Source organism: Pectinophora gossypiella, chromosome 12 (assembly GCF_024362695.1).
Source record: "Pectinophora gossypiella chromosome 12, ilPecGoss1.1, whole genome shotgun sequence".
Lineage (NCBI taxonomy): Eukaryota > Metazoa > Arthropoda > Insecta > Lepidoptera > Gelechiidae > Pectinophora > Pectinophora gossypiella.
Window position 1 is genome coordinate 15,069,764 of NC_065415.1, and position 12,347 is coordinate 15,082,110.

Here is a 12,347-nt window from a genome sequence, read left to right on the forward strand (position 1 = left end):
AGTAGCCGGGACCAACGACTTAACGAGGTACTATTTGGAGTTTGCGTGCTCCATCCTAGACCACATCGCTGTTTAAAACCTGGACCGTGGTCAAACGCACTCAAGTCATTAATTTACAAAAAAATTATGTTATTGGCTCTGTATAATATGACCGCTCTACAGCAAACACAAAAATGTAAGCCAAAGAAATTGTATGCATTATTGCGCTTGATTTTACTTTATAGCACGTAAGGTACCATTAATTTGATACTACCACAACGTATCAACGAGAGGTGCACTGTTCCCCAGTATCATATATTGAGAGAGGTCTGTCAATCTTTATCGACGCAGTGGAGACTTAACGCCCGAAAATTATCGTCCAATAGGGTTGCGCTTGTTTCATACTTCACGTCACAATCCCGTTAGGCGATTGTCCTGAATCACCTTGTTAGGACACGACGTAGTTGCTAATTATAGGACGATTAATATCTATCGGTTGATGATTTAATACTTTAAGCCCGAGTTTTGAACAATTTTGAAAGTTATTGGCTTAGTTTGGTTAGGACATCGCAGGCTGGTCGCCCGATTGTCCGTAAGTAAGATGATCTGTGTTTTGGGGGATACCGCGGTCAAATCAAGGATGTTTTAAAGAAAGGCCAGTAGGGCCAACATTCGCAACATGACAAAATTTTGTCGCGGTTATTTTAACGATTCTGCCGATATAATTATGTCGTTTTGCCGATTGGTGCTAATATGTGTACCCAAATAGGTCATGTCGTTCTGTCAAAATAAGAACAAAATCACGTGACACGCATGTTATGGAAAAAAAACTTACCGATTTCGACAAAATTTATTGAATCGATCGATAATGTTATCACGTTGCGTATGATAGCCTCGCAGGTCAAGAGTAGACTTTCTCCTTCTATCGTGTGAGTTGAGAAGTGGAGTACCAACCTCATCAACCCTGGTGTCAGGGTTACTATTGAGCCGCCAAATGTCCCTGACATGGCTCATGTAATGACTACTTATTTACATCAGTAAGTAGCAACCGGGACCAACGGCTTAACGTGCCTGCCGAAGCATACTAGTATCAGTGATAGTACAGAATAAATGTGGAAGTAGCAGTTCTTTGTATGCTGCACGGGAGCGAATGGAAACCAACTCGGACAGCCGCTTCTCTTCCCGGGCATGTCGTAATATTGGACTGCATGATTGTGTCCTTTCTAACGTGTTAGACAGTTGTTTTAGGTTTACGAGGTTATAATCATAATTAAAACACATAATAACGGGTTCTTGCCGCGTTTAAAGTCTACTACGGATTATCGGGGTAGACTTTTATGAGAATGGAATAAGTGAGTCAGGGGTCCTAACCAACAGAAATAGGCGTGATTTTATGTACGTGTGTTGCGTTCTTTCTTTTATTTTATTATCTCATAAGTGCCAGCCCTACTGTAAACAAATCGTTCGGTGGACGAGTGAAAATTGAACCGGTGCGTATGTGTTATCGTCTTTTAGGTGTTTTTGCATTTATGCTGTACAATGTGTAATTATGCCTATAAATCTCGAGACCGCTGACGGGTTTAAGAGTTAGCCTCCATGTAACTGCATTTATTGAATAAAACTATCATCTTTCTTGGATATATTGTGCGAGCAATGGAATGGAGCGTAGGTATATTAGGAATTGGGGTGTGAAGCAATTCATCTAAAAATTGCAATATTGTTTTTTTCGTCTAAAATTCATCAATTCATCTAAAAATTGCAATATTGCTTTTTTAGATGAATTGCTTCTATGTGGTTTAAAAACCCCGGAACGATAACGGCCTATGCGGTCCAGTGGTTGACCCCTAGTTTGGTTAGGACATTACAGGCTGATCACCTGATTGTCCGAAAGTAAGGTGATCCGTGCTTTGGAAGGCACGTTAAGCCGTTGGTCCCGGTTACTACTTACTTATGTAAGTTTGGCGGCTCAATAATAACTGTGAACCAATTTTATTAAAATGCGTGGAGTTTTATCGTGGCACGATTTAAAACTTAGTTTATCGTTATTCTTTTTTTAAATTAAGACGGATTATCTATACTAATTTTAAAGAAAATTTCCATAACAAGGAATCGAATTTGGATTTTTAGCACAGATTGCCTCCCCCGTCACACTTTCGTAGCCTTTCTTACATAAAGTACCTATTATCGTCAAGATACCGACAAAGTTAAGGTAATTAAAAATCAATGGCTCATTAATTAGTAACTTAATGAAGTTTTAGCAAGAAATTGCTTATCTGCAAGCAAATGAACTTGGAAACTTATGTGATATTGACAAAAATGTTAAAAGGGCCGCCTTTTATGAAGTGAAGAGAGGTACGTTTAAATTAAATAAAAAATTACCTAAAATCGAACTGCATGTGGAATTTTGGACCTTCATACCTTGACTTTGCCCCGCTGGCGTGGTCGACGATTTCCCTCATTCAGCGCTTATCGCTATCGACCCAGTGGGGTCATAATTCTTTCAAATATAATCGTCTCAGTCGACGTCCTGAGCCGAGGTTCTCCCTCAGGCCTGTTATCTTAAGAAAAAAGCTTTCAGCGCTCCCCATTTGGCGGCCAAGTAGAAAATTCTATTAAAAAAAATCTTCACCAATACGAGGGTGGAGCTTGATTTCTTCTTCTTCTATCGTGTGGGTAATGAGGTTACTATGTATAATAGGGTTACTATTGAGGCGCCAAATGCCCCTGTCATGGCTAATGTAACGATAACTTAGTTACATCTTTGCTTGATTTACTGTTAAAGACGCTTTCTGCTACATTACGATTTCAACCAAATCGAATATCAATTCGGCATTACTTATCCAATAAACATCATAAATTCAGACGGACCACGGACTTGAAACCTTAACTTTTTACAAATATCAATTTCACTGAAACCTTTGGCCAGTACACGAGGTAAACAGCTCCGCCTTATCAGGGCATATGGGCTTGCAATGAGGGCCCGACTTTCTGGGGGCCCTTCTGCTGCTATCGTGTAGGTTGTGAGGTGGATTACCAACCTCATCAACCCTGGTGTCAGGGTTACTAACGAACCGCCAAAGGCCCCTGCCATGACTCATGTAACGACTACGTACTTACATCAATAAGTAGTAACCGGGACCAACGGCTTAACGTGTCTTCCGATGCAGGGATTGTCTTATTCCCGGTGCCCTAAAATGACGACAATCAATAAAAGCTAGATACTGCATTTTCAAGCTATCAGTACTATTCAGAGGCGGAGGATAGGAGTCCTACGGCTTTGAAACAGACTACTCTGGGCGCCATTCCACTCGCGTCAGCGAGAGTAACCACTGTTCTATTTTTCCCTAAAAAGAAGCTTGGAGAGGAATGCTGCACCGACAAGAGCGTGGCTCTCAAAGTAGTGACTGCATTTTTAGTAAAAATTGGTCAAAATTTAGGAGGATAGGAGGTAAAATAGGATTAAGTTATTAAACTTTGTAATACTTTTTACATACAATAATTACTAACAAGTTTAAAGTAAATAAAAGTTTTCTATACATTGGTACATAATTTAGAGGCGATTTAAAACTTTACTATCATAAGGTGACATGTCAAACTAACTTTATTTTGATTTATTAATTATGGGCATATGGATTGTCCATAACAAATTATTTGAATTGAATTGAACACATTTTGATCACTGTTACTATATTCTTCTTCATTGTTTGCAACTTGGCTAAGGCAAGGTAAGCCCTCAGACGGCCCTGGTAGATGTTTCGTGTCAATTATACAGGGGGATTCATTTCAATTACGAGGAGAAACGTTCGTAAATTGATGGTTGCAGTCTCATTTGGTGATAAGTGGCCAGTGTTTGCCCTGCTGACTGGCGAGAAGTCACGTATTTGGATATCTTTTTACCCGACTGCCGCGAAGCGAAAAGGAGGGTTATGTGTTTAACCGCTACGTATATTTTTATGGGTGAACTGGCATGCAGTGTGTGAAGAAATGGGCAATGGTAACTAACACACTGTGGTCTTTTTGGGTATATAGGCATAAAATAAATAATAGTACGATAAGAAAATTGAATTAAATTTCATATTTATTCATCAATAAGCTAATAAGAAATAGCGTCATCATCATCATCATCAGCCCATTAACGTCCCCACTGCTGGGGCACGGGCCTTCCCTATGGATGGATAGGGAGATCGGGCCTTAAACCATCACGTGGGCCCATTGCGGATTGATGGTTATTAACGACAGCTAATGCAGCCGGGACCAACGGCTTAACGTGCCTTCCGAAGCACGGAGGAGCTCGAGATGAAAACTTTTTTTTGCGGTCGCGAAAGTTGCTTAACTTCAACAATCGCAAACCGAGCGGAAAAAAAAGAAATAGCGTATATTGCTAAATATTTGCGTGATTTTTGTCGCATTTTGTATTGAATTGTTATTTTTGTGAGATGTTGCTATTGATAACTATATTGCTTCTCTTTATTTTGATCAGAATGATATATTGTATCTGGGGGTAATAAAAAAGGGTCGTCATTTATGCCCAAAAACAAAGAAAAAAGACGCATATGTCTGTTATTCAATAAATTAGAAAGTTAAACGAAAGTTTTTGTATAGCGCCATCTATAGTTTTTTGGGGACTGAAGCTTGGAACGTCCTTTATTGTGAAGAACCATCACCAGCAGCATGTGAACGCATCTCGCCACATCTCCCACATAATAGCGGTCCGGAATTTCGCGGCATAAAAATGCGATAACGCCGCGTTATGCCGCAGCCATTTGCATTAATACAGCGTTATCGCCGCGTGTGTACGCAAGTTAACCTGACGTGGGGTGCCACCTTTACTGTTAACTTTACAGACATTCATGTTGGTAGTACGGTCACGAGCATTAATATGTCATACACTTTGGTACCATGTCACATTAACTTTTTTGACAAATTGAACTGTAAGTCTCACTAAATGTCAAATATGTTAGTGCGACATTATATTGCTCATGACTGTACACTTCTCAGTAAAAACATCGAAATACCTCGCTAATTTGCGTTGTAAGGGTTATCAGACAAATATGAAATCCTAGTATTAAGAATAAAAGACCTGGAAGGAGGTACATTTACAAAATTGGAGCTGTCCTTAGAAAAGGTTCAGTACGATCTACTCTGAACCAGCGCGCGTGTATGAAACGATTGATCAATATCGAAGAAGCAAGAGAAGTGTGTCAGGATCGAAGCAAATGGAATTCCATAGTCTCTGATTACCCCGGTGGGAAATTGGCGTGAGTTTATGTATGTATATAAAGGGATATTTCCCACTTCCGTCGTGTGGGTTGTAAAATATGAGGCCAATGACCGGCGTTATCACTCATTTTCCACTTTGTTCTGGAATGTCAGAGCTCAATCCCCGTAGGTCCCTCTAAACTCCGCTGGCGGCTATTCAATCATCCTTCAATGAATATTTCCACTCATGTTTTTCTCTGCTTACCCCGGTGAGAAATTGGCGTCAATTTATGCATATTTAGGAATAAAAAATAAATAAATAAATAATAAATTTTAATTTTACATGGGTATTATATATTATTAAAAGGATTTTATTCTTAATGTTCTAAATTAAAATATAAAATGGAATCAAAGTTGTGTTTTGTTAAAACAAAAATTCAAAACTGTTTCTATTCTTTTTTTAATGAGAAGTATATTAACTGTGAGTATTGTTACTCGCAACAGCCTCCGTGGTCTAGTGGTTAGAGCGCTAGGCTCACGATCTGGCGGTCCGGGTTCGATTCCCGATTAAGATGATTCCGTGCTTCGAATGGCACGTTAAGCCGTTGGTCCCGGCTATTAGCCGTAAAAAACACCTCCACCAACCTGCATTGGAGCAGCGTGGTGGAGTATGCTCCATACCCCCTCCGGTTGATTGAGGGGAGGCCTGTGCCCAGCAGTGGGACGTATATAGGCTGTTTATGTTTATGTATGTTGTTACTCGCGATGGGAACGCCTATCTATCTGTGCCTATTTCTACTCAAGCTAGCAGAGAATTAAGATATAAATACGCCAGTAACTAATACCACACAGCCTGCCAAGCAACCACTTAGCTCTTTACTATTCCAGAAGTAAAGGGCCGTCAACACAGAATTGATATTCACATACAAACTCAATCAGCGTATGATACAATGCTTACTTATTATAAGCCTTAAGACGTGGATGGACAGACCAATAAATGCCTGTTGATATACCGGGGGGTCTGTATGGCTTCCATTCAAACGACTATCAAAGGTTCATTGGTGAAATTATCCTACGCATTCTTTGATCAAGCCACAGATATAGTAGTAAGTGATTTGTGATACTAGTATCAGTCTTCTTCTATCGTGTGGGTTGTGAGGTGGATTACCAACCCCATCAACCCTGGTGTCGGGATTACTATTGGCCCCTGACATGGCTCATGTAAAGACTACTTACTTACATCAGTAAGAAGTAACCGGGACCAACACCTCCACCAATCTGCAGTGGAGCAGCGTGGTGGAGTATGCTCCATACCCCCTCCGGTTGATTGAGGGGAGGCCTGTGCCCAGCAATGGGACGTGTATAGACTGTTTATCTTTATGTATGTATGTTACCTACTTGTGTATGTTAAATATGCAATCCAAATCCGCGAGTACAACTCGCACTTAGCCTTTTTTTCTCATCGCCACGGCTCATAAATTGTTCGGAACGTCTATAAGGCGGTTATTGTCGCATTATGGTAATAAGTTTCAACACTCGTCTATATAAGCGTGACGGTTCGTAATCAGTACATTAACATAGTTATTTCAATTATTTGTATTGGTGAAATGGGAAAGAAATACTTTTGTATCGGTTATACGAGTAGGATATAAGCACTGGACTAGGAGCGATTAAAAACTAAACACGGTCAGCTGCATGTCTTCCGGGACAAGTCGTAAAATCCGACAGAAGGATTGTCACCTTTCTAACATGATGGAAAATTGTGGCCGATCCATTGTCACTATCAGGTTCATCATCAAGGTTCATCATCATAAGTTAAATGAGGTTGCAGACATTACAGATTTGTTTTCATGCTCAATGAGTGAATTTGCAAAGGTTACGCTTTACGTGTTAAGTTATAAAATGAATATTTATAAACAATAGTTACCTAATAAATTAGTAAGTAACGTCAAGTTATGTTCCTATTCTATGGAATTTGTTATATAAACTGTATTTTTTTTATATCTACATAAGAAAAAATAAAAAAATGAATAAATAAAAAACAACATAACCGCCTTAGGTCTTCATATCATAGCATACTTAGTGGCTGAAAGTTGTCTTTAATTACTTCTGGCTCTGCCCACCCCATTAGGCATTCCGGCCCGTTATGTTCAGCGTACCCTAGAGTATATGCGAAAGTCCACAACTCAAACAGGAGTACAGTGCTTGTCTCTCGGAAGTCATCGTATTAAAATGGCCACATCGACACAATTCATCTAAAAAGCAATATTGCTATTTGTGTGCACATTATTAATGTCCAATAGCAGTATTGCTTTTTTAGATGAATTGCTCCCATACGGCATTTTAAACCCTTCCCGCTCCCCGCCCACCCTAGTCAGGTAGATTAGAATTGAAAAAGTAACCTAAGTAGGAAATCAGTTGCGAAAATACCCCCAATAGCCCCAGTACAGTCACGTACAAAACATAATTCACCACAGTACATTATGGTACGTACATTTAAACTGACCCTCGAGATTGGTGTCAACATTAATGAATGTGAAGAGTAAGATGTAAACCCTTTCTTTAATGTTTGTAAAGTTAATTTACTTTCGAGAGTGGCGGTGTAAATAATAAAATGAGAATTATTGTTTGGAGTTTCGTATTTGGCAGAGACTGAAGATTATGTTTTACACGTTTATTAATAAGTTAGTAGATATAAAAAACCTTTTTTTCACTTTAAGTAAGTACCTAGTACATACTAGAGTAATTTTTAAAGTCGCACTAAAAATAAAAGAATAACTTCGTGGATTAACTAATTACGTCAAGTATATTTTCATCTATACGTGTATATTATGAAGTTGTGATTTTTCGCTACAGATTCTAATATATTTCCTGACATCATTATTTAAAAAAAAAATGTTTTAAAAAACCTATTAAATAAGGAAGAAATAAAAAAGAACAGAAATATGAAATCTGCAAAAAAAACGGATTTTTCTTTGAAACAAAAACATTGATACCTGTAAAAGGACACACCTGAAAAAGCACATCGAAAACACAACAAAAAACAAAATCAACAAAATGCAGTTAAAAGGTTAGTGTCATTAAAAATATACCTTATAACTAATAAATAAAAATGTCACATACCTTTCCGCCATCTTCTTTCTTCCATTTTCGAATTTTCGACTTCACTTCGCGCGTTAAGATTGGCCAACCTTATTCTAAAGTTTTTTTTTTTAAATTCGAAGGCAAAAGAAAGCTGGCCCAGAGAAACCCGTAGGAGGATCATTCCGCAATTACTACATGTTTATGATTGTAATATTCTCGTTCGTCGGGCGAAAGTAATTACGGGGACAGCAACTTTTGGCATCGATGTACCTTACGTACTATTACCCGGCCGATTTAAAAACCACCCAAAAATGACTTATGAACTGTATGCGAAAGGGTTTTTGAATCGGTCAGGCGAAAAAGCCAAACACTATCGGACACGCCCCCTCAAAACATCCGTATTAATAACGTTTGTAATTAAAAACGTCGAATTTTACTTTACGACATTGTTGGTAATAAAATTAATATGGGAAGATGATCTGCAATGTCCGAATGCGGCGACCGATGTTAAGGCGCAGAACTTTCCGTGGAATGCGAACACATGGCTTTAGGCCTCTAAGACATGTGCCGAATTTCAACGGAATAGTGCTAAGCCTTAACTAGGGGCCCCTGTGGTCGCCGCTCCTATGTACATTTTTCGAAACGATGCCTTAACTTGAAGTCTCAATGGCGAAAATAGTTAGTGATTAATAACTTGTGTAATTAAAGCGACGTACACACTCGACCAAAAAGTTATATAAGATACGTACGTCTTTTGGTTTTAAAAATATTTTAAAAAACAAAAGACAGATTCTTAAAAAACTATAAGCTTTAAAAATAAAACAATGATATAGATTTGAACGTGTACAACGCTTAGTAGTTAAAAAAATGGGTTAAAGCGAACATTGGAACTTCAAGCTTAGGCACAGGACATCTAAGAGCCATTTTCCCGAGCCGGCCCGATAGTGGATGCAAGGAAAGGAAGAACTTAAAAATATAACAATAATTATAAAACCTGAGTAATTTTTTAACATTTTATTTTTTATAATTTTTTTAATGTCTCTCCTGATTTCTACGACATTGTACAAACACATAATATAAATTATTCGAAACGATAAAAATAAGTCATTATTAAAAAATAGAGTAGATTAAATCTTTCAAAAAATATTTAAATAGAAAAAACTTGTACAACATTGCATCTAGTATTAAAATTATTCTTGCTTATTTCGTTATTTATTGTACATATTTACAACGATTGTATTTTACAGTAACAATGATCTAGCGTCTTTAGGTATTATTTCTATCACATTGTCTTTACGTCACTTTTGTGAAAGATCTTAAAAATCTTAATGACGACACTTAGTTACCAAGTGATATTTCAAATTCGTATAGATTCAAAACATAGGTTATTTCACAACCATTTTAGATTCTATTTTCAAAATTATTGTCACAACATTTCTAAAGCGTTTTTTATTATTAATTAGTACATGAATTCCGCCGCGTTTAAATTCATTCAACAGCTGAAGTTACATTGTAACAAAATACTTAAGCGTCAACTTACCAATTTCTAGTTGTACTTGTGAATATAATGGAGCATTTGTAAGCTGTTAAGTGTTTTTAAACGGCTGAATTCACGTTACACACAGTGTAAGAAATAGCGAAGCCTATTGCTTAATGAGATTCTATCCCCTTGAATTAAGCTTAATCAACCTGTACGCACGTGAGCCGTAATCGTTATAATCGTTAAATACACAATAAAAAAAATAATGAGTGCTATAAATTTCACGCACAAAACACAAAAAGCTACTGTAACTAAAGTTACTCGAATGCGAACAGGCCTTAACTCGAATATGTTTTTAAACAAGAATTGAATTATTGCACGTCGCACATTTATCAGTCGACTGTGAATAATCGTCTCAAAAAGCAATGCGAGCCGTCCAAAAACTTAATTTCGTATTTAAATATATGTTTTCGACTTTTATTTCGCTTTGCAACAAATGTTCAGCGCGGTAGCTAATTTTGACGTTAACGACGACTCGCAATCGTTAAGATAAAGATTGTTAATGTTTAAATGACCAATAAATGAGGGGTAGCATTATAACGCCCGGCAGATGGCAAGTGAGGTGTACATGTTGACAATGCAAACAAATTACTGGAAAAAAAATATCTCGCATCTTAAAAGGTCTCTCTACACAATTGGACCTCACGTCTCACTAGCGCCATCTATCGAGAATTAAAATCTTACCCCTTTAACCAAGTATTGTCTAACGCAATAAATTTACGGAAATCGTAAAGAAACTCGGAGACTAGATTCACGTGCTAAGCACAGGAGCCTCCATCCAATCATCCTTTAAAATTACTTTCATTCAATTTAACGACAGACGGCGGCAAACAAATTGCCATTGTAAACGTTCATTTTGAATGATTCCGAAAAATAATACTGAGTTCAGTCATTTTAAGTACATGTTTCAACTCGTAAGGCACTTAGACACTGGTCATAAAGTCTTTAAGTATCACCACATCACTTGTTAGCTACATCATTCGTTACTACACTTATTCAATTAATGGCCCCGATTCCTGCAGACACCTCCTAATTTTATTTTAAATTATACCTGTCATTTTCTTATCCGCCGAAAAGAAAAGGGAGTTGTCAATCATACGACATCAGTTAATTTTAAAACTAATGAGTGAATGAATGAATAGCAATGAATACATTTTGGGAGGGTTTTTTTTTTCTGCATAAAATAGATCTTGTGTTCAATTAATTTTATGCCTGTCCATTACCCGTCTCCTTCCTATTTGGCGGATAAGCATTTGTCAGGTATAACTTAAAATAAGCTTAGGTTATGTGTACTGGTATCAGTACCAATATATTATTATGTTCCAACGTCAATTCTTCCCACCTTACTAGCGTTTCAATCACTAGTCAAATTGGAAACACAATTCGACTGACACTTCATTAAAAGTTCAAATTCAAAACTGTAGCACCAATAATAACTTTAATGGAATTCAATAAAGCATCAGTCAAAAAAAAAATAAACTCACACACAAACGTCATGCCTTAAACCTACATACTGATGACGTTAAGGTTCTAAACCAATCTGATGATGAGGTGAATGGTCATAAAGAATACATCAACATTCAAGTAAATTCGAACTTAGATGAAGGACTTTAAAATAGTCTTAAACATATTGGATCTAATAATACATTAAATAAAGGTACTCGTGAAGAGGTATCAACTTCAGCAGTACCAAAAGTAAAATTTGGTTTAGGAATAACATTCGCCTCAACTTCAGAGTGATCAGGAATCTTAGCGCAATTTGTAACAATCGTCACGTTGGATGGATCACAAACAATGTTAAAGAGGACACTAAAGCGCAAACTGGGAATGTTACGTTACTTACAGGTATCAATATTGTATAGATATCAAAACGGTCTACTAACTACAGTATAAAAATATATTAAGATTTAAAATATACTTTAGAACAATGTAGAGATCTACGCATTGAATTTCGCCGCTGCAACAGTTTTCAGCACCCTATAGCACCAATTTTAAAGGTTATAATTTTAGGAAATCTGAGAGATTCGACCATATTTGACTAATTGATTCATCTAAAAAATAAATTAGGACTCTCAATATTCCTGCATGATCTGATCTCTCATAATTTCATGTATCGTTGAGGTCTCCCGTATTTATCTAAATATCTTAGGATATTTCTCTTAAACACTAAGAAACGACCTCTTTTTAATCTCTAGGACCTATTAGGTCGTTTGATGAATTCCTAATCTCAACCCTTCATGCGTAAAGATATCAGATATAACCCCGTTGTACTTAAATCTACACAGACAATGGCACTTTTTAATGGCCTGAGAATTATTTGAGTAAAATGCATAAGATAAAAAATCCTAAAAAGTAACGCGATATAAACAAAATGTACACATAGCAAACGTAAATTAGGTATTTTATTATGCTAAGCCTCGCGTCTCGTACATTTGGTAAGTCGAGTCACGTTCCGTCACTATATTTTGTCTGTTTGTTTGTTCTAGCTACTGTTCCGGTTGTCTATATCAAGAATGCTTTATGATTACTTTCCTTCCCTAGTTGC

General features: G+C 37.2%; 1 protein-coding gene across 2 annotated transcripts in view; it reads right to left on the minus strand.

Moving 5' to 3' along the window:
• The window catches only part of LOC126371284 (serum response factor homolog), a 336,720-nt gene that overhangs the window by 277,984 nt on the left and 46,389 nt on the right, over positions 1-12,347 (minus strand). The gene's annotated exons all lie outside the window — the stretch shown is intronic.